This window comes from Arachis ipaensis, chromosome B10 (genome assembly GCF_059453495.1).
Source record: "Arachis ipaensis isolate K30076 ecotype BB chromosome B10, ASM5945349v1, whole genome shotgun sequence".
In the NCBI taxonomy this organism is placed as follows: Eukaryota; Viridiplantae; Streptophyta; class Magnoliopsida; order Fabales; family Fabaceae; genus Arachis; species Arachis ipaensis.
Window position 1 is genome coordinate 88,247,532 of NC_142435.1, and position 23,705 is coordinate 88,271,236.

A 23,705-nucleotide genomic window follows, 5' to 3' on the forward strand; every position below is an offset into this window, starting at 1 on the left:
TTACTCGGGTTGTAAAATTTGTTGTTCGTTCTCTCCCTGGCAATGGCGCCAATAACTGGTGCACAATACCATGGTCCAAACATAACTTCACAACTTCGCACAACTAACCAGCAAGTGCACTGGGTCGTCTAAATAATAAAACCTTACGTGAGTAAGGGTCGATCCCACGGAGATTGTTGGTATGAAGCAAGCTATGGTCACCTTGTAAATCTCAGTCAGGCGGATATCAAATGGTTATGTAGTTTTCGAATAATAATAATAAATAAAAAGAAAATAAAGATAGAAATACTTATGTAATTCATTGGTGAGAATTTCAGATAAGCGTATAGAGATGTTTTCGTTCCTATGAATCTCTGCTTTCCCACTGTCTTCATCCAATCAGTCCTACTCCTTTCCATGGCAACCTTTCTGTAAGGGCATCATCGTTGTTAATGGCTACATCCCATCCTCTATGTGAAAATGGTCCAACTGCTCTGTCACGGCATGGCTAATCATCTGGAGGTTCTCGATCATACTGGAATAGGAATTACTATCCTTTTGCGTCTGTCACTACGCCCAGCACTTGCGAGTTTGAAGTTCGTCACAGCCATCCCTTCCCAGATCGTACTTGGAATACCACAGACAAGGTTTAGACTTTCCGGATCTCAGGAATGGCCATCCATGGGTTTTAACTTATACCACGAGGATTCTAATATCTCGGACTCAGTCCACTGTATTAGATATCCAAGAGATATTCATTCTAGTTTGTTTGCATGTAGAACGGAAGTGTTTGTCAAGCACACGTTCATAAGTGAGAATGATGATGAGCGTCACATAATCATCACATTCATCATGTTCTTGGGTGCGAATGGATATCTTAGAAGCAGAATAAGTTGAATTGAATAGAAAATAGTAGTACTTTGCATTAAATCATGAGGAACAGCAGAGCTCCACACCTTAATCTATGGAGTGTAGAAACTCTACCGTTGAAAATACATAAGAGATGAAGGTTCAGGCATGGCCGAATGGCCAGCCTCCAATGTCTAAGGACTAAACGTTCCAAAAGATGTCAAATACAAGAGTAAAAAGTCCTATTTATACTAAACTAGCTACTAGGGTTTACAGAAGTAAGTAATTGATGCATAAATCCACTTCTGGGGCCCACTTGGTGTGTGCTTGGGCTAAGCTTGAAGTTTACACGTGCAGGGGCTTCTTCTAGAGTTGAACGCCAAGTTGTAACATGTTTTTGGCGTTCAACTCTGGTTTGTGACGTGTTTTTGGCGTTTAACTCCAGACTGCAGCGTAAAACTGGCGTTTAACGCCCTTTTGCGTCGTCTAAACTCGGCCAAAGTATGGACTATTATATATTGCTGGAAAGCCCTGGATGTCTACTTTCCAACGCAATTGGAAGCGCGCCATTTCGACTTTGAGTGCAGGGAGGTCAGAATCCAACAGCATCAGCAGTCCTTCTTCTACCTTTGAATCTGATTTTTGCTCAAGTCCGTCAATTTCAGCCAGAAAATACCTGAAATCACAGAAAAACACACAAACTTATAGTAAAGTCCAGAAATGTGAATTTAACATAAAAACTAATGAAAACATCCCTAAAAGTAACTAGATCCTACTAAAAACATACTAAAAATAATGCCAAAAAGCGTATAAATTATCCGCTCATCACAACACCAAACTTAAATTGTTGCTTGTCCCCAAGCAACTGAAAATCAAATAGGATAAAAAGAAGAGAATATACTATAAATTCCAAACTATCAATGAAACATAGCTCCAATCAGATGAGCAGGACTTGTAACTTTTTGCCTCTTGAATAGTTTTGGCATCTCACTTTATCCATTGAGGTTCAGAATGATTGGCATCTATAGGAACTCAGAGTTCAGATAGTGTTATTGATTCTCCTAGTTCAGTATGTTGATTCTTGAACACAGCTACTTTATGAGTCTTGGCCGTGGCCCTAAGCACTTTGTTTTCCAGTATTACCACCGGATACATAAATGCCACAGACACATAATTGGGTGAACCTTTACAGATTGTGACTCAGCTTTGCTAAAGTCCCCAATTAGAGGTGTCCAGGGATCTTAAGCACACTCTTCTTTTACTTTGGACCTTGACTTTAACCGCTCAGTCTCAAGTTTTCACTTGACACCTTCACGCCACAAGCACATGGTTAGGGACAGCTTGGTTTAGCCGCTTAGGCCAGGATTTTATTCCTTTAGGCCCTCATATCCACTGATGCTCAAAGCCTTGGATCCTTTTTATTACCCTTGCCTTTTGGTTTTAAGGGTTACTGGCTTTTTGCTCTTGCCTTTTGGTTTTAAGAGCTTTTGGCTTTTTCTGCTTGCTTTTTCTCTTTTTTTTCCGCTATTTTTTTCTATATTTTTTTTTCTGCAAGCTTTTGTATTCACTGCTTTTTCTTGCTTCAAGAATCATTTTTATGATTTTTCAGATTATCAAATAACATGTCTCCTTGTCATCATTTTTTCAAGAGCCAACATATTTAACATTCATGAACAACAACTTCAAAAGACATATGCACTGTTCAAGCATTCATTCAGAAAACAAAAAGTATTGTCACCACATCAATATAATTAAACTAAGTTCAAGGATAAATTCGAAACTCATGTACTTCTTGTTCTTTTGAATTAAAACATTTTTCATTTAAGAGAGGTGATGGATTCATATTCACTACTTTAAGGCATAGACACTTAAATACTAATGATCATATAATGAAGACACAAACATGGATAAACATTTAACATAGAAAACGAAAAATAGAAAATTTAAGAACAAGGAATGAGTCCACCTTAATGATGGTGGTGTTTCCTTCTTGAGGAATCAATGATGTCCTTGAGCTCCACCTTAATGATGGTGGCGTTTCCTTCTTGAGGAATCAATGATGTCCTTGAGCTCTTTTATGTCTCTTCCTTGTCTTTGTTGCTCCTTCCTCATTGCTTTTTGATCTTCTCTAATTTCATGGATGATGATGGAGTGCTCTTGATGTTCCACCCTTAGTTGCTCCCAATAATTGTGTGGGGGAAAATGTATCCCCTGAGGTATCTCAGGGATCTCTTGATTTGCAGTCAAATGTTCTACCACTGAGCTATAGACCCTTGATGGAAGCTTTTGTCTTCCCTTTCCTCTTTCTAGATGTTTCTCTGGCCTTAGATGCCATCAATGGTTATGGAAAAACAAAAAAGAAATTATGCTTTTACCACACCAAACTTAGAATGTTGCTCGCCCTCGAGCAAAAGAAGAAAGAATAGATGAAGAAGAAGATGTGAAAAAAACTAGGATTATGAGGAGGGAAGGTGGGGATCCTGTGGGATCCACAGATCCTGAGATGATCCTGTGAGGTCCACAGATCTTGAGGTGTCAAGGATTTACATCCCTGCACCAATTAGGCATGTAAAATGCCTTTGCATGCAATTCTGGCGTTTAAACGCCGAACTGATGCTTGTTCTAGGGATTCAACGCCCAGATGCAGCATATTTCTGGCGTTGAACGCCAGTTCTATGCTCTATTATGGGTGTGATTTTTCTTCTGCTGTTTTTGATTCTATTTTTAATTTTTTTTTATTTATTTTGTGACTCCACATGATCATGAACCTAATAAAATATGAAATAACAAAAGAAAAATAAAATTAGATAAATAAAAATTGGGTTGCCTCCCAAAAAGCGCTTCTTTAATGTCAATAGCTTGAGAGTGGGCTCTCATGGAGCCTCACAGATGTTCAGAGCATTGTTGAGACTTCCCAACACCAAACTTAGAGTTTGGATATAGGAGTTCAACACCAAAATTAGAGTTTGGTTGTGGCCTCCCAACACCAAACTTAGAGTTTGACTGTGGGGGCTTTGGTTGACTCTATTTTGAGAGAAGCTTACTGTGCCTCTTTTCCATGTTTACAGAAGGATGTCCTTGAGTTTTAAACTCAAGGGAGTCCTCATTCAACTGAAGGACTAGTTCACCTCTATTAACATCAATCACAGCTCTTGCTGTGGCTAGGAAGGGTCTTTCAAGGATGATGGATTCATCCTCATCCTTCACAGTATCTAGGATTATGAAATCAGCAGGGATGTAAAGGCCTTCAACCTTTACTAATATGTCCTCTACTTGTCCATAAGCCTGCTTTCTGGAATTGTCTGCCATCTCTAATGAGATTTTAGTAGCTTGTACCTCAACGATTCCTAATTTCTCCATTACAGAGAGTGGCATGAGGTTTATTCCTGACCCAAGATCACATAGAGCCTTCTCAAAGGTCATGGTGCCTATGGTACAAGGTATTAGGAACTTTCCAGGATCCCGCTTCTTCTGAGGCAATCTCAGTTGATCCAATGCATTTAGTTCATTGGTGAATAGGGGAGGTTCATCTCCCCAAGTTTCATTACCAAATAAATTGGCATTCAGTGACATCCTCATTCTCTTCAGAAGAAGAATACTCATCAGAACTCATGAATGGCATAAGGAGGTTCAATAGAATCTCTATGTTCTCTAGATGAGTCTCAGATTCCTTTGATTCCTCAGAGGGAAACTCCTTATTGATCACTGGACATCCCAGGGGGTCTTCCTCCTTGGGATACACGTCCTCTCCTTCCTCCTTGGAATCGGCCATGATGGTCATATCAATGGCCTTGCACTCTCTTTTTGGACTTTCTTCTGTATTCCTTGGGAGAGTACTAGGAGGGATTTCAGTGATCCTTTTACTCAGCTGGCCCACTTGTGCTTCCAAATTTCTAATGGAGGACCTTGTTTCATTCATGAAACTCACAGTGGCCTTAGATAGATCAGAGACAAAGTTTGCTAAATTAGAGGTATTTTATTCAGAATTCTCTGTCTGTTGCTGAGTGGATGATGGAAAAGGCTTGCCATTGCTAAACATGTTTCTTCCACCATTATTAAAGCCTTGTTGAGGCTTTTGTTGATCCTTCCATGAGAGATTTGGGTGATTTCTCCATGAGGGATGATGAGCGGATAATTTATACGCTTTTTGGCATTATTTTTAGTATGTTTTTAGTAGAATCTAGTTACTTTTAGGGATGTTTTCACTAGTTTTTATGTTAAATTCACATTTCTGAACTTTACTATGAGTTTGTGTGTTTTTCTGTGATTTCAGGTATTTTCTGGCTGAAATTGAGGGACTTGAGCAAAAATCAGATTCAGAGGTTGAAGAAGGACTGCTAATGCTGTTAGATTCTGACCTCCCTACACTCAAAGTGGATTTTCTAGAGCTACAGAACTCAACATGGCGCGCTTCCAATTGCGTTGGAAAGTAGACATCCAGGGTTTTCCAGCAATGTATAATAGTCCATACTTTGACCGAGTTTAGATGACGTAAGAGGGCGTTGAACGCCAGTTCTACGCTGCTATCTGGAGTTAAACGCCAGAAACACGTCACAACCAGAGTTGAACGCCAGAAATACGTTACAACCTGGCGTTCAACTCCAGAAAGAGCCTCTGCACGTGTAACATTCAAGCTCAGCCCAAGCAGACACCAAGTGGGCCCCAGAAGTGTATTTATGCATCAATTACTTACTTCTGTAAACCTTAGTAACTAGTTTAGTATAAATAGGACTTTTTACTATTGTATTTGACATCTTTGGAATCATCTTTGGACGCCTGCTTCTTAAATCATGGGGGCTGGCCTCTCGGCCATGCCTGGACCTTTCACTTATGTATTTTCAATGGTAGAGTTTCTGCACTCCATAGATTAAGGTGTGGAGCTCTGCTATTCCTCAAAGATTAATGCAAAGTACTACTGTTTTTCTACTCAATTCAACTTATTCCGCTTCTAAGATATTCATTCCCTTTGAACGCGTGCCTGACAACCACTTCTGTTCTACCTTAGATTGAATGAGTATCTCTTGGATCTCTTAATCAGAATCTTCGTGGTATAAGCTAGATTGATGGCGGCATTCATGAGAGTCTGGAAAGTCTAAACCTTGTCTGTGGTATTCCGAGTAGGACTCTGGGATTGAATGACTGTGACGAACTTCAAACTCGCAAGTGCTGGGCGTAGTGACAGACGCAAAAGGAGGGTGAATCCTATTCCAGTATAATCGAGAACCTCAGATGATTAGCCATGCTGTGACAGAGCATTTGGACCATTTTCACAAGAGGATGGGATGCAGCCATTGGCAAGGGTGATGCCTCCAGATGATTAGCCATGCAGTGACAGCGCATCGGACCATTTTCCAGAGAGGATTAAAAGTAGCCATTGACAACGGTGATGTCCTTACATAAAGCCAGCCATGGAAAGGAGTAAGATTGATTGGATAAAGACAGCAAAAAAGCAGAGGTTCAGAGGAACGAATGCATCTCTATACGCTTATCTGAAATTCTAACCAATGAATTACATAAGTATTTCTATGCTTTTTTTCTATTTATTATTAATATTCGAAAACTCCATAACTATTTGATATCCGCCTGACTGAGATTTACAAGGTGACCATAGCTTGCTTCAAGCCGACAATCTCCGTGGGATCGACCCTTACTCACGTAAGGTTTATTACTTGGACGACCTAGTGCACTTGCTGGTTAGTTGTATCGAAGTTGTGAATGAAAAATGATTTATTAAGACATGCGTACAGAGTTTCTGGCGCCGTTGCCTGAGATCACAATTTCGTGCACCAAGTTTTTGGCACCGTTGCCGGGGATTGTTCGAGTTTGGACAACTGATGGTTCATCTTGTTGCTCAGATTAGGTAATTTTCTTTTTGTTTTATTTTCAAAAATTTTTCAAAAACCTTTCAAAAATTTCTCACCTGTTTTCGAAAAAAAAAATATAAATCTTTTCAAAAATATATTTTTCTTCAGAATTTTTAAGAATGAATTCTAGTATTTCATGATGATTTGTTGAATCCTGGCTGGCTGTAAGCCATGTCTAGTCTTTTGGACTGGGGTTTCAACTTATCATCACAAGAGCTTGTTGATTCTCACACACTTAGTTGCTCTATGCATGGAAAGTATAAATATCTTCTAAAGCTTGACTGGCTATTAAGCCATGTCTGACCCTCAGATTGGAGCTTTAGACTAAGATTGCAAGATTCCTGGAATTCATATTAAAAATTTTGGAATCCTTATTTTTCTTTTTCAATTTAATTTTCAAAAAAAATACCAAAAAAATTAGAAAATCATAAAATAAAAAATATTTCATGTTTCTTGTTTGAGTCTTGAGTCAAGTTGAAAGTTTGGTGTCAATTACATGTTCATCTTGCATTTTTCGAAAATTCATGCATTCATAGTGTTCATCATGATCTTCAAGTTGTTCTTGATAAATCTTCTTGTTTGATCTTGATGTTTTCTTGTTTTGTGTCTTTTCTTGTTTCTCATGTGCATTTTTGCATCCATAGAGTCTAAGCATCAAATATTTCTAAGTTTGGTGTCTTGCATGTTTTCTTTGCATTAAAAATTTTCAAAAATAAGTTCTTGATGTTCATCTTGACATTCAAAGTGTTCTTGGTGTTCATCTTGACATTCATAGCATCCTTGCATGCATTCATTATTTTGATCCAAAATTCTCATGCATTGCATCATTTTCATATTTTTCTCTCTCATCATTAAAAATTCAAAAATCAAAAAAATATCTTCCCCTGTTTCTCTCTTAAAATTTCGAAAATTAGATTTGACTTATTCAAAAAATTTTAAAATCTAGTTGTCTTTATGAGTCAAATCAAATTTTCAATTTAAAAATCTTATCTTTTTCAAAAATCAAAACTTTTTCATTTTTATTAGTTATTTTCGAAAATTTTAAAAATTTTTTTCAAAAATCTTTTTCTTATCTTTATCACATAATTTTCGAAAATAACATCATCAATTAATGTTTTGATTCAAAAAAATTTCAAGTTTGTTACTTACTTGTTAAGAAAGTTTCAAACTTTAAATTCTAGAATCATATTTTGTGATTTCTTGTGAATCAAGTCATTAATTATGATTTTAAAAATCAAATCTTTTTCAAAAATATCTTCTTATCTTATCTTTTTTCAAAAATTTGATTTTAAAATATCTTTTCTAACTTCCTATCTTCTTATCTTTTCAAAATTGATTTTCAAATTTGTTTCAACTAACTAACTAACTTTTTGTTTGTTTCTTATCTTTTTCCAAAACTACCTAACTAACTCTCTCTCTCTAAAATATCTCCCTCTTTTTCAAAAATTTTTTTTAATTAACTAATTATTTTAATTTTTTATTTTAATTTTATTCCTAATTTTCGAAAATTACTAACCTTTTTCAAAAAACTATTTTCGAAAATCACTAACCATTTTTCAAAAATAATTTTCAAAAATTCTCTCTCTCTCTCTCTCATCTCCTTCTATTTATTTATTCATCTACTAACACTTCATCTCACCCAAATTCGAACCCCCTATTCCATCTGTGTTCGAATTTTCTCTTCTTCCCTTCTTTACATTACTCTTCTTTTCTTCTTCTACTTACATAAGGGAACCTCTATACTGTGGTAAAAAGGATCCCTATTATTATTATTTTTCTATTCCCTCTTTTTCATATGATCAGGAGCAAAGACAAGAATATTCTTGTTGAAGCAGATCCAGAACCTGAAAGGACTCTGAAGAGGAAACTAAGAGAAGCTAAATTACAACAATCCAGCAAGCACCTTTCAGAAATTTTCGAACAAGACGAGGAGATGGCAGCCGAAAATAATAATAATGCAAGGAGGATGCTTGGTGACTTTACTGCACCTAATTCCAATTTATATGGAAGAAGCATCTCCATTCCTACCATTAAAGCAAACAATTTTGAGCTGAAACCTCAATTAGTTTCTCTGATGCAGCAGAACTACAAGTTTCATGGACTTTTTAGTTCTTAACTGAATTCTTGCAGATCTGTGATACTGTTAAGACTAATGGAGTAGATCCTGAAGTCTACAGGCTCATGCTTTTCCCTTTTTCTGTGAGAGACAAAGCTAGAGTATGGTTAGACTCTCAACCTAAGGATAGCCTGAACTCTTGGGATAAGCTGGTCAAGGTTTTCTTAGCCAAGTTCTTTCCTCCTCAAAAACTGAGTAAGCTTAGAGTGGATGTTCAGACCTTCAGACAGAAAGAAGGTGAATCCCTCTATGAAGCTTGCGAGAGATACAAAGGACTGACCAAAAAGTGTCCTTCTGACATGCTTTCAGAATGGACCATCTTGGATATATTCTATGATGGTCTGTCTGAATTGGCTAAAATGTCATTGGATACTTCTGCAGGTGGATCCATTCGCTTAAAGAAAATGCCTGCAGAAGCTCAAGAACTTATTGACATGGTCGCTAATAACCAGTTCATGTACACTTCTGAGAGGAATCCTGTGAGTAATGGGACGCCTATGAAGAAGGGAGTTCTTGAAATTGATACTCTGAATGCCATATTAGCTCAGAATAAAATATTAACTCAGCAAGTCAATATGATTTCTCAGAGTCTGAATGGAATCCAAGCTGCATCGAACAGTACTCAAGAGGCATCTTCTGAAGAAGAAGCTTATGATCCTGAAAACCCTGCAATAGCAGAGGTGAATTACATGGGTGAACCTTATGGAAACACCTATAACGCCTCATGGAGAAATCACCCAAATCTCTCATGGAAGGATCAACAAAAGCCTCAACAAGGCTTTAATAATGGTGGAAGAAATAGGTTTAACAATAGTAAACCTTTTCCATCATCCACTTAGCAACAGACAGAGAACTCTGAACAAAATATTTCTAATTTAGCAAACTTAGTCTCTGATCTATCTAAGGCCACTGTGAGTTTCATGAATGAAACAAGGTCTTTCATTAGAAATTTGGAAGCACAAGTGGGCCAGCTGAGTAAAAAGATCATTGAAACTCCTCATAGTACTCTCCCAAGCAATACAGAAGAAAATCCAAAAGGAGAGTGCAAGGCCATTGATATAACCATCATGGCCGAATCCAAAGAGGGAGAGGAGGACGTAAATCCCAGTGAGGAAGACCTCCTGGGACGTCCAGTGATCAATAAGGAGTTTCCCTTTGAGGAACCAAAGGAATCTGAGACTCATCTAGAGACCATAGAGATTCCATTAAACCTCCTTATGCCCTTCATGAGCTCTGATGAATATTCCTCTTCTGAAGAAAATGAGGATGTTACTGAAGAACAAGTTGCCAAGTACCTTGGTGCAATCATGAAGCTGAATGCCAAATTATTTGGTATTGAGACTTGGGAGGATGAACCTCCCTTGTTCACCAATGAACTAAGTGATCTGGATCAACTGACATTGCCTCAGAAGAAACAGGATCCTGGAAAGTTCGTAATACCTTGTACCATAGGCAACATGATCTGTGAAAAGGCTCTGTGTGACCTTGGTTTAGGGATAAACCTCATGCCCCTCTCTGTAATAGAGAAACTGTGAATCTTTGGGGTGCAAGCTGCTAAAATCTCATTAGAGATGGCAGACAATTCAAGAAAACAGGCTTATGGACAAGTAGAGGACGTGTTAGTAAAGGTTGAAGGCCTTTACATCCCTGCTGATTTCATAGTCCTAGATACTGGGAAGGATGAGGATGAATCCATCATCCTTGGAAGACCCTTCCTAGCCACAGCAAGAGCTGTGATTGATGTTGACAGAGGTGAACTAGTCCTTCAATTGAATGAGGACTCCCTTGTGTTTAAAACTCGAGGTCATCCTTCTGTAAACATGGAGAGGAAGCATCAAAAGCTTCTCTCAAAACAGAGTCAACCAGAGCCCCCACAGTCAAACTCTAAGTTTGGTGTTGGGAGGCCACAACCAAACTCTAAGTTTGGTGTTGAACTCCCATATCCAAATTCTAAGTTTGGTGTTGGGAAGTCTCAACAATACTCTGAACATCTGTGAGGCTCTATGAGAGCCCACTGTCAAGCTATTGACATTAAAGAAGCGCTTGTTGGGAGGCAACCCAATTTTTATTTATCTAATTTTATTGTTCTTTCATGTTTTATTAGATTCATGATCATGTGGAGTCACAAAATAAATATAAAAATTGAAAACGGAATCAAAAACACCAGAAGAAAAATCACACCCTGGAGGAGGATCTCACTGGCGTTTAAACACCAGTAAGAAGCATCTGTCTGGCGTTCAACGCCAGAACAGAGCATGGTTCTGGCGCTGAACGCCCAAAATGGGCAGCATCTGGGCGTTTGAACGCCAGAATTGCACCCTGGAGAAGAGCTAGTGCTGAACGCCCAGAACAAGCATGGTTCTGGCATTCAACGCCAGAAATGGGCAACAAATGGGCGTTCAACGCCCAGAACAAGCACCAATCTGGTGCTGAACGCCCAGAGTTGTGTGCAAGGGCATTTTGCATGCCTAATTTGGTGCAAGGTTGTAAATCCGTGAACACCTCAGAATCTGTTGACCCCACAGGATCACCTCAGGATCTGTGGACCCCACAGGATCCCCACCTACCTCCACTCACTTCTTCTCACCCCTCTTTCACACAATCCCATAAACACTCTTCCCCAAAACACTTCACAAATCACCTCAATCTCTCTTCCCTATAACCACTTCACCACTCACATCCATCCACTCTTCCCTATTAACCTACCTCATAAACCGCACCTACCTTCAAAATTCAAAATCAATTTCCCACCCAAAACCCACCCTTATGGCCGAACCTTACCCCCCCTCCCTTCCCTATATAAAGCCCTCCATTCTTCTTCATTTTCACACAAAGCAACCCTCTCTTCCCCTTCTTAGCCGAAACACATCTCTCTCTCCCTCTCCTCCATTTCTTCCTCTCCTTCATCTATTCTTTCTTCTCTTGCTCGAGGGCGAGCAATATTCTAAGTTTGGTGTAGTAAAAGCATAAGCTTTTTGTTTTTCCATTACCATTGATGGCACCCAAGACCGGAGAATCCTCTAGAAAAGGGAAAAGGAAGACAAAAGCTTCCACCTCCGAGTCATGGGAGATGGAAAGATTCATCTCCAAAGCTCATCAAGACCACTTCTATGATGTTGTGGTCAAGAAGAAGGTGATCCCCGAGGTCCCTTTCAAGCTCAAGAAAAATGAGTATCCGGAGATCCGACATGAAATCCAAAGAAGAGGTTAGGAAGTTCTAACAAACCCCATCCAACAAGTCGGCATCCTAATGGTTCAAGAGTTCTATGCCAATGCATGGATCACTAGGAACCATGATCAAAGTAAGAAACCAAACCCAAAGAATTATATTACAATGGTTCGGGGGAAATACTTAGATTTTAGTCTGGAAAATGTGTGGTTGGCGTTTAACTTGCCTATGATGCAAGGAGATGCACGCCCTTACACTAGAAGGGTCAACTTTAATCAAAGGTTGGACCAAGTCCTCATGGACATATGTGTGGAAGGAGCTCAATGGAAGATTGACTCCAAAGGCAAGCCGGTTCAATTAAGAAGACTGGACCTCAAGCCTGTGGCTAGAGGATGGTTGGAGTTCATCCAACGCTCCATCATCCCCACTAGCAACCGATCTGAAGTTACTGTGGATCGGGCCATCATGATTCATAGCATCATGATTGGAGAGGAAGTAGAAGTTCATGAAGTCATCTCCCTTGAATTCTACAAAATAGCCGAAAAGCCCTCTCCTGGGGCAAGGCTAGCTTTTCCTCATCTTATTTGCCATCTATGTTACTCAGCTGGAGCTTTCATAGAAGGAGACATTCCCATTGAGGAAGAGAAGCCCATCACTAAGAAAAGGATGGAGCAAGCAAGAGAGCCCATTCATGGATCTCAAGAAATGCATGAAGCTCATCACTATGAGATCCCGGAGATGCCTCAAATGCATTTTCCTCCACAAAACTATTGGGAGCAAATCAACACCTCCCTAGGAGAATTAAGTTTCAACATGGGACAACTAAGGGTGGAACATCAAGAGCACTCCATCATCCTTCATGAAATAAGAGAAGATCAAAAAGCAATGAGGGAGGAGCAACAAAGACAAGGAAGAGACATAGAAGAGCTCAAGGACATCATTGGTTCCTCAAAAAGGAAACGCCACCATCACTAAGGTGGACTCATTCCTTGTTCTTATTTTCTGTTTTTCATTTTCTTAATGTTAAGTGCTTATCCATGTTTGTGTCTTCATTACATGATCATTAGTATTTAGTAACTTTGTCTTAAAGTTATGAATGTCCTATGAATCCATCACCTCTCTTAAATGAAAACTGTTTTAATTCAAAAGAACAAGAAGTACATGAGTTTCGAATTTATCCTTGAACTTAGTTTAATTATACTGATGTGGTGACAATGCTTCTTGTTTTCTGAATGAATGCTTGAACAGTGCATATGTCTTTTGAAGTTGTCGTTTATGAATGTTAAATATGTTGGCTCTTGAAAGAATGATGACAAAGAGACATGTTATTTGATAATCTAAAAAATCATAAAAATGATCCTTGAAGCAAGAAAAAGCAGCAAAGAACAAAGCTTGCAGAAAAAAAAAAAGAGAAATGGCGAAAAAAATAGAAAAAAAGAAAAAAAAAAGCAAGCAGAAAAAGCCAAAAGCTCTTAAAACCAAAAGGCAAGAGCAAAAAGCCAATAACCTTTAAAACCAAAAGGCAAGGGTAAATAAAAAGGATCCCAAGGCTTTGAGCATCAGTGGATAGGAGGGCCTAAAGGAATAAAATCCCGGCCTAAGCGGCTAAATCAAGCTGTCCCTAACCATGTGCTTGTGGCGTGAAGGTGTCAAGTGAAAACTTGAGACTGAGCAGTTAAAGTCAAGGTCCAAAGCAAAAGAAGAGTGTGCTTAAGAACCCTGGACTCCTCTAATTGGGGACTTTAGCAAAGCTAAGTCACAATCTGAAAAGGTTCACCCAAATATGTGTCTGTGGCATTTATGTATCCGGTGGTAATACTGGAAAACAAAGTGCTTATGGCCACGGCCAAGACTCATAAAGTAGCTGTGTTCAAGAATCATCATACTGAACTAGGAGAGTCAATAACACTATCTGAACTCTGAGTTCCTATAGATGCCAATCATTCTGAACTTCAATGGATAAAGTGAGATGCCAAAACTATTCAAGAGGCAAAAAGCAACAAGTCCCGTTCATTTAATTGGAGCTATGTTTCATTGATAGTTCGGAATTTATAGTATATTCTCTTCTTTTTATCCTATTTGATTTTCAGTTGCTTGGGGACAAGCAACAATTTAAGTTTGGTGTTGTGATGAGCGGATAATTTATACGCTTTTTCGCATTGTTTTTAGTATGTTTTTAGTAGAATCTAGTTACTTTTAGGGATATTTTCATTAGTTTTTATGTTAAATTCACATTTCTGGACTTTACTATGAGTTTGTGTGTATTTCTGTGATTTCAGGTATTTTCTGGCTGAAATTGAGGGACTTGAGCAAAAATCAGATTCAGAGGTTGAAGAAGGACTGCTGATGCTGTTGGATTCTGACCTCCCTGCACTCAAAGTGGATTTTCTGGAGCTACAGAACTCACAATGGCACGCTTTCAATTGCGTTGGAAAGTAGACATCCAGGGCTTTCCAGCAATGTATAGTAGTCCATACTTTGACCGCGTTTAGATGACGTAAAAGGGCGTTGAACGCCAGTTCTATGCTGTTGTCTGGAGTTAAACGCCAGAAACACGTCACAAACCAGAGTTGAACGCCAGAAATACATTACAACCTGGCGTTCAACTCCAGAAAGAGCCTCTGCACGTGTAACATTCAAGCTCAGCCCAAGCACACACCAAGTGGGCCCCGAAAGTGGATTTATGCATCAATTACTTACTTCTGTAAACCCTAGTAACTAGTTTAGTATAAATAGGACTTTTTACTATTGTATTTGACATCTTTGGAATCATCTTTGGACGCCTGGTTCTTAGATCATGGGGACTGGCCTCTCGGCCATGCCTGGACCTTTCACTTATGTATTTTCAATGGTAGAGTTTCTGCACTCCATAGATTAAGGTGTGGAGCTCTATTGTTTCTCAAAGATTAATGCAAAGTACTACTGTTTTTCTATTCAATTCAACTTATTCCGCTTCTAAGATATTCATTCGCACTTCAACCTGAATGTGATGAACGTGACAATCATCATCATTCCCTATGAACACGTGCCTGACAACCACTTCCATTCTACCTTAGATTGAATGAGTATCTCTTGGATCTCTTAATCAGATACTTCGTGGTATAAGCTAGATTGATGGCGGCATTCATGAGAGTCTGGAAAGTCTAAACCTTGTCTGTGGTATTCCGAGTAGGACTCTGGGATTGAATGACTGTGACGAACTTCAAACTCGCAAGTGCTGGGCGAAGTGATAGACGCAAAAGGAGGGTGAATCCTATTCCAGTATAATCGAGAACCTCAGATGATTAGCCGTGCTGTGACAGAGCATTTGGACCATTTTCACAAGAGGATGGGATGCAGCCATTGGCAAGGGTGATGCCTCCAGACGATTAGCCATGCAGTGACAGCGCATCGGACCATTTTCCAGAGAGGATTAAAAGTAGCCATTGACAACGGTAATGTCCTTACATAAAGCCAGCCATGGAAAGGAGTAAGATTGATTGGATGAAGACAGCAGGAAAGCAGAGGTTCAGAGGAACGAATGCATCTCTATACGCTTATCTGAAATTCTAACCAATGAATTACATAAGTATTTCTATCCATATTTTCTATTTATTATTAATATTCGAAAACTCCATAACTATTTGATATCCGCCTGACTGAGATTTACAAGGTGACCATAGCTTGCTTCAAGCCGACAATCTCCGTGGGATCGACCCTTACTCACGTAAGGTTTATTACTTGGACGACCCAGTGCCCTTGCTAGTTAGTTGTATCGAAGTTGTGAATGAAAAACAATTTATTAAGACGTGCGTACAGAGTTTCTGGCGCCGTTGCCTGAGATCACAATTTCGTGCACCAAGGGATTATAGGTGTTACCATAGGGTTCACCCATGTAATTTACCTCTGCTATTGCAGGGTTCTCAGGATCATAAGCTTCTTCTTCAGGAGATGCCTCTTGAGTACTGTTGGATGCAGCTTGCATTCCATTCAGGCTTTGAGAAATCATATTGACTTGCTGAGACAATATTTTATCCTGAGCCAATATGGCATTCAGAGTATCCATTTCAAGAACCCCCTTCTTTTGAGGCGTCCCATTACTCACAGGATTCCTCTCAGAAGTGTACATGAACTGGTTATTAGCAACCATGTCAATGAGTTCTTGAGCTTCTGCAAGCATTTTCTTTAAGTGAATGGATCCACCTGCAGAAGTATCCAATGACATCATAGCTAATTCAGACAGACCATTATAGAATATATCCAGGATGGTCCATTCTTAAAGCATGTCAGAAGGACACTTTTTGGTCAGTTCCTTGTATCTCTCCCAAGCTTCATAGAGGGATTCACCTTCTTTTTGTCTGAAGGTTTGAACATCCACTCTAAGCTTACTCAACTTTTAAGGAGGAAAGAACTTGGCTAAGAAAGCCTTGACCAGCTTATCCCAAGAGTTCAGGCTATCTTTATGTTGAGAATCTAACCATATTCTAGCTCTGTCTCTCACTGCAAAAGGGAAAAGCATGAGCGTGTAGACTTCAGGATCTACTCCATTAGTCTTAACAGTATCACAGATCTGCAAGAATTCAGTTAAGAACTGAAAGGGATCTTCAGATGGAAGTCCATAAAACTTGCAGTTTTGTTGCATCAGAGAAACTAATTGAGGTTTCAACTCAAAATTGTTTGCTCCAATGGTAGGGATGGAAATGCTTCTTCCATGTAAATTGGAATTAGGTGCAGTAAAGTCACCAAGCATCCTCCTTGCATTATTATTATTTTCGGCTGCCATCTCCTCTTCCTGTTCGAAAATTTCTGTAAGGTTATCTCTGGATTGTTGTATTTTAGCTTCTCTTAGTTTCCTCTTCAGAGTCCTGTTAGGTTCAGGGTCTGCTTCAACAAGAATGTTCTTGTCCTTGCTCCTGCTCATATGAAAAAGAGGGAACAGAGAAATAATAATAATAGGGATCCTTTTTACCCAGGTATAGAGGTTCCCCTGTGTGAGTAGAAGAAGAAAAGAATGTAATGTGAAGAAGGGAAGAAGAGAAAATTCAAACACAGATAGAAGAGGGGGTTCGAATTTGTGTGAGATGAAGTGTTAGTATATGAATAAATAAATAGAAGGAGATGAGGGAGAGGGAATTTCGAAAATAATTTTGAAAAAGAGTTAATGATTTTTGAAAATTAAGATAAAATCAAAATTAAAATTAAAAATTGAAACAATTAATTAATTAAAAAGAATTTTTGAAAAAGAGGGAGGTATTTTCGAAAATTAGAGGGGGATAGTTAGTTAGGTGGTTTTGAAAAAGATAAGTAACAAATAAAAATTCAATTAGTTAGTTGAAAAAGATTTGAAATTTGTTTTTGAAAAAGATATGATTGAAATTTTAAAAGATATGATTGAAATTAGTTTTGAAAAAGATTTGAATTTTAAAATCACAATTAATGACTTGATTCATAAGAAATTACAAGATATGAATCTAGAACTTAAAGTTTGAATCTTTCTTAACAAGAAAGTAACAAACTTGAAATTTTTGAATCAAAACATTAATTGTTGATAATATTTTCGAAAATTATGAAATAGAATTAAGAAAAAGATTTTTGAAAAATATTTTTAAAATTTTCGAAAATAAATAAGAAAAATGAAAAAGATTTGATTTTTGAAAAAGATTTTGAAAAGATAATATTTTTAAATTGAAAATTTGATTTGACTCATAAGAAACAATTGATTTTTAAAAATTTTTGAAAAAGTCAATCCAAATTTTCGAAATTTATGAGAGAAAAAAGGAAAGATATTTTTTTGATTTTTGAATTTTTAATGATGAAAGAGAAAAACATGAAAAAGACTCAATGCATGAAAATTTTGGATCAAAACAATGAATGCATGCAAGAATGCTATGAATGTCAAGATGAACACCAAGAACACTTTGAAGATCATGATGAACATCAAGAACATATTTTTTGAAAATTTTTCAATGCAAAGAAAACATGCAAGAAACCAAACTTAGAAATCTTTCATGTTCAGACACTATGATTGCAAGAATGCACATGAAAAACAAGAAAAGACACAAAACAAGAAAACATCAAGATCAAACAAGAAGATTTACCAGGAACAACTTGAAGATCATGAAGAACACTATTAATGCATGAATTTTCGAAAAATGCATAAATTTTTTAGAAAAAATCAATTGACACCAAACTTTAAAAATTGACTCAAGACTCAAACAAGAAACACAAAATATTTTTGGTTTTTTATGATTTTATGATTTTTTTGTATTTTCTTTTAATTTTTTTCGAAAAAAATATGGAAAAAGAAAATAAGAAATCCAAAATCTTTAAGAAGAATTCCAGGAATCTTTCAATATTAGCCCAAAGCTCCAATCAAAGGGTTGGACATGGCTTAATAGCCAGTCAGCTTTAGGATGGAATTACATGCATTGTGGTGATTAGTTGAAGACCAATCTCAAAGCAGTTTGGATATGGCTTTACAGCCAGATAGGATTCAACATGTTACCATGAAATTCTAGAATTCATTCTTGAAAGTTTTGAAGCCATAGAATAATTAAACATTTTTTTTCAAATATTAATTGGGAAAAAACGAAAAAGAAGGAAATATTTTTGAAAAATTTTTTGAAAACTTTTTGAAAACAAAATAAGAAGAAAATTACCTAATCTGAGCAACAGGATGAACCGTCAATTGTCCAAACTCAAATAATCCCCGGCAACGGCGCCAAAAACTTGGTATGCGAAATTGTTACTCGGGTTGTAAAATTTGTTGTTCGTTCTCTCCCTGGCAACGGCGCTAATAACTGGTGCACAATACCATGGTCCAAACATAACTTCACAACTTCGCACAACTAACCAGCAAGTGCACTGGGTCGTCCAAGTAATAAAACCTTACGTGAGTACGGGTCGATCCCACGGAGATTGTTGGTATGAAGCAAGCTATGGTCACCTTGTAAATCTCAGTCAGGCGGATATCAAATGGTTATGGAGTTTTTGAATAATAATAATAATAAATACACAGAAAATAAAGATAGAAATACTTATGTAATTTATTGGTGAGAATTTTAGATAAGCGTATAGAGATGCTTCTGTTCCTCTGAATCTCTGCTTTCCCACAGTCTTCATCCAATTAGTCCTACTCCTTTCCATGGCAAGCTTTCTGTAAGGGCATCACCGTTGTCAATGGCTACATCCCATCCTCTCTGTGAAAATGGTCCAACTGCTCTGTCACGGCATGGCTAATCATCTGGAGGTTCTCGATCATACTAGAATAGGATTTACTATCCTTTTGCGTCTGTCACTATGCCCAGCACTCGCGAGATTGAAGTTCGTCACAGCCATCCCTTCCTAGATCCTACTCGGAATACCACAGATAAGGTTTAGACTTTCTGGATCTCAGGAATGGCCATCCATGGGTTCTGACTTATACCACGAAGATTCTAATATCTCGGACTCGGTCCTCTGTATTAGATATCTAAGAGATATTCCTTCTAGCTTGTTTGCATGTAGAACGGAAGTGTTTGTCAGGCACGCGTTCATAAGTGAGAATGATGATGAGCATCACATAATCATCACATTCATCATGTTCTTGGGTGCGAATGGATATCTTAGAAGCGGAATAAGTTGAATTGAATAGAAAACAGTAGTACTTTACATTAAATCATGAGGAACAGCAGAGCTCCACACCTAAATCTATGGAGTGTAGAAACTCTACCCTTGAAAATACATAAGAGATGAAGGTTCAGGCATGGCCGAATGGCCAGCCTCCAATGTCTAAGCACTAAACATTCCAAAAGATGTCAAATACAATAGTAAAAAGTCCTATTTATACTAAACTAGCTACTAGGGTTTACAGAAGTAAGTAATTGATGCATAAATCCACTTCCGGGGCCCACTTGGTGTGTGCTTGGGCTGAGCTTGAAGTTTACACGTGCAGAGGCTTCTTCTAGAGTTGAACGCCAAGTTGTAACGTGTTTTTGGCGTTCAACTCTGGTTCGTGACGTGTTTCTGGCGTTTAACTCCAGACTGCAGCGTAGAACTGGCGTTCAACGCCCTTTTGCGTCATCTAAACTCGGCCAAAGTATGGACTATTATATATTTCTGGAAAGCCCTGGATGTCTACTTTCCAACGCAATTGGAAGAGCGCCATTTTGAGTTCTGTAGCTCCAGAAAATCTACATTTAGTGCAGGGAGGTTAGAATCCAACAGCATCAGCAGTCCTTCTTCTACCTCTGAATCAGATTTTTGCTCAAGTCCCTCAATTTCAGCCAGAAAATACCTGAAATCACAGAAAAACACACAAACTCATAGTAAAGTCTAGAAATGTGATTTTAACATAAAAACTAATGAAAACATCCCTAAAAGTAACTAGATCCAACTAAAAACATACTAAAAATAATGCCAAAAAGCGTATAAATTATCCGCTCATCACTAACCTTGCCAAAGTGGAGGACTTGTCAGCCACCTTGTAAAGTTCTTGAGGTTTCTCTGGCCTTAGGTGCCATTGATGGTTATGGAAAAACAAAAAGCAATGCTTTTACCACACCAAACTTAAAAGGTTCGCTCGTCCTCGAGCAAAAGAAGAAAGAAAGTAGTAGAAAAAGAAGAAAATGGAGGAGATGGAGTGAGAGAGTGTATTCGGTTAAGGGGGAGAAGTAGTGGTTGTGATGTGTGAAAATGGAGTAGTGTTAAGGGGTTTATATAGGGGTGGGGGGAGGGTAGGTTTCCGCCATTAGGGTTGGGTTTGGAAGGGAAAAGAATTTGAATTTTGGAGGTAGGTGGGGTTTATGGGGAAGAGTGGATGGATGTGAGTGGTTAAGGGTATTTAGGGAAGAGGTATAAAGGTGATTGGTGAAGGGTATTTGGAGAAAAGAGGTATGAAAAGGTGTGAAGAGGAGAGAAGAAGAGGTGGGGTAGGTGGGGATCCTATGGGGTCCACAGATCCAGAGGGGTCAAGGACTTAGCATCCCTGCTCCATTTAGGCGTGCAAACGCCCTTAGAATGCATGTCTGGCATTAAACACCAGCTTGCTACTTGTTTCTGGCGTTTACCGCCAATTCCATGCTCTGATCTGGCGTTAAACGCTAGTCTGGTGCTTGTTTCTAGCGTTTAACACCAGCTTGATGCTTCTTTCTAGCGTTAAACACTAGTTTGATGCTTCTTACTGGTGTTTAAACGCCAGTACGCTCTTTCTCCAGGGTGAGCTATTTTTAATGATGTTTTTCATTCTATTTTTTATTTTTCAGTAGTTTTTGTGACTTCACATGATCATCAACCTAAAGAAAACATAAAATAGCAATGGAAAATAAATAGATATAATTAAATAGTATTGGGTTACCTCCCAACAAGCGCTTCTTTAATGTCAATAGCTTGACAGTGAGCTCTCATGGAGCCTCACAGATGTTCAGAGCATTGTTGGGACCTCCCAACACCAAACTTAGAGTTTGAATGTGGGGTTCAACACCAAACTTAGAGTTTGGTTGTGGCCTCCCAACACCAAACTTAGAGTTTGACTGTGGGGGCTTTGGTTGACTCTGTAGTGAGAGAAGATTTTCATGCTTCCTCTCCATGGTTACAGAAGGAGAACATTGAGTCTTAAATACAAGGTAGTCCTCATTCAGTTGAAGGACTAACTCTCCTCTGTCCACATCAATCACAGCTTTTGCTGTGGCTAGGAAGGGTCTTCCAAGGATGATGGATTCATCCTCATCCTTCCCATGTCTAGGATTATGAAATCAGTAGGGATGTAAAGACCTTCAACCTTTACTAACAAGTCCTCTACTAATCCATAAGCCTATTTTATTGATTTGTTTGCCATCTCTAGTGAGATTCTTGCAGTTTGTACCTCATAGATTCCCAGTTTCTCTATTACAGAGAGTGGCATGAGGTTTATCCCTGACCCAAGGTCACACAGAGCCTTCTCAAAGGTCATGGTGCCTATGGTACAAGGTATGAAGAACTTTTCGGGATCCAGTTTCTTCTGAGGCAATGTCTGCCTTATCAATGCACTTAGTTCATTGGTGAACAAGGGGGATTCATCCTCCCAAGTATCATTACAAAATAAACTGCCATTCAACTTCATGATGGCTCCTAGATATTTAGGAACCTGCTCTTCAATGGTGTCTTCATCCTCTTCAGAGGAAGAATAGTCATCAGAGCTCATGAATGGTAAAAGGAGGTTCAATGGAATCTCTATGGTCTCTAGATGAGCCTCAGATTCATTGGATTCCTCAAAGGGAAACTCCTTATTGGTCAGTGAACATCCCAGGAGGTCTTCCTCACTAGGATTCACGTCCTTCTCCTCCTCTCTGGGTTCAGCCACACCAAGTAAGGTTATGGCCTTGCACTCTCTTTTTAGATTCTCTTCTGTATTGCTTGGGAGAGTACTAGGAGGAGTTTCAGTGACTCCTTTACTCAGCTGGCCCACTTGTGCCTCCAAATTTCTAATGGAGGACCTTGTTTCATTCATGAATCTTAGAGTGGCCTTAGATAGATCAGAGACTATATTTGCTAAGCTAGATAGATTCTGCTCAGAATTCTCTGTCTGTTGCTGAGAGGATGATGGAAAAGGCTTGCTATTGCTAAACCTGTTTCTTCCACCATTATTAAAGCCTTGTTGAGGCTTTTGTTGATCCTTCCATGAGAAATTTGGATAATTTCTCCATGAAGGATTATAAGTGTTTCCATAGGGTTCTCCCATGTAATTCACCTCTGCTATTGAAGGGTTCTCAGGATCATAAGCTTCTTCTTCAGAAGATGCTTCTTTAGTACTGTTGGATGCAGCTTGCAATCCATTCAGAGTCTCAGAAGTCATTTTGACTTGCTGAGTCAATATTTTATTCTGAGCCAATATGGCATTCAGAGTATCAATTTCAAGAACTCCCTTCCTCTGAGGCATCCCATTACTCGCAGGATTCCTTTCACAAGTGTACATGAACTGGTTATTTGCAACCATGTCAATGAGTTCCTGAGCTTCTACAGGTGTTTTCTTTAGGTGAATGGATCCACCTGCAGAATTGTCCAATGACATCTTTGATAATTCAGACAGACCATCACAGAATATATCCAGGATGGTCGATTCTGAAAGCATGTCAGAAGGACACTTTTTGGTCAGTTGCTTGTATCTCTCCCAAGCTTCATAGAGGGATTCACCTTCTTTCTATTTGAAGGTTTGAACATCCACTCTAAGCTTGCTAAGCTTTTGAGGAGGAAAGAACTTGGCTAAGAAAGCCGTGACCAGCATATCCCAAGAGTTCAGGCTATCTTTAGGTTGAGAGTCCAACCATATTCTAGCTCTGTCTCTTACAGTAAACGGGAAAAGCATAACACTGTAGACCTCGAGATCAACCCCATTGGTCTTAACAGTATTACAGATTTGCAAGAATTCAGTTAAGAACTGAAAAAGATCTTCTGATGGAAGTCCATGAAACTTGCAATTCTGTTGCATCAAAAAAACTAATTGAGGCTTTAGCTCAAAATTTTTTGCTCCAATGGGAGGGATTGAGATGCTTCTTCCATGTAAGTTGGAATTTGGTGCAGTAAAGTCACCAAGCATCTTCCTTGCATTGTTGTTGGGTTTGGCCATGTTTCCTTCTTTTTTGAAAATTTCTGTCAGATTTTCCCCAGAGAGTTGTGCTTTAGTTTTCCTTAGCTTCCTCTTCAGAGTCCTTTCAGGTTCAGGATCGGCTTCAACAAGAATGTTCTTATCCTTGTTCCTGCTCATATGAAAAAGAAGAGAACAGAAAGAAAATAT

At 38.6% G+C, this 23,705-nt stretch overlaps 3 non-coding genes across 3 annotated transcripts; 2 read left to right on the forward strand and 1 right to left on the reverse strand.

Annotated features, from left to right (window-relative positions):
* Positions 1-9,005: 9,005 nt before the first annotated feature.
* On the reverse strand, positions 9,006-9,113 carry LOC148580775 (small nucleolar RNA R71). The gene has a single exon (XR_015896002.1). It is a non-coding gene; the product is annotated as a small nucleolar RNA R71 (small nucleolar RNA).
* Positions 9,114-16,235: 7,122 nt separating this feature from the next.
* On the forward strand, positions 16,236-16,343 carry LOC148580776 (small nucleolar RNA R71). The gene has a single exon (XR_015899565.1). It is a non-coding gene; the product is annotated as a small nucleolar RNA R71 (small nucleolar RNA).
* A 6,693-nt stretch (positions 16,344-23,036) lies between these two features.
* On the forward strand, positions 23,037-23,144 carry LOC148580777 (small nucleolar RNA R71). The gene has a single exon (XR_015896508.1). It is a non-coding gene; the product is annotated as a small nucleolar RNA R71 (small nucleolar RNA).
* Positions 23,145-23,705: the final 561 nt, after the last annotated feature.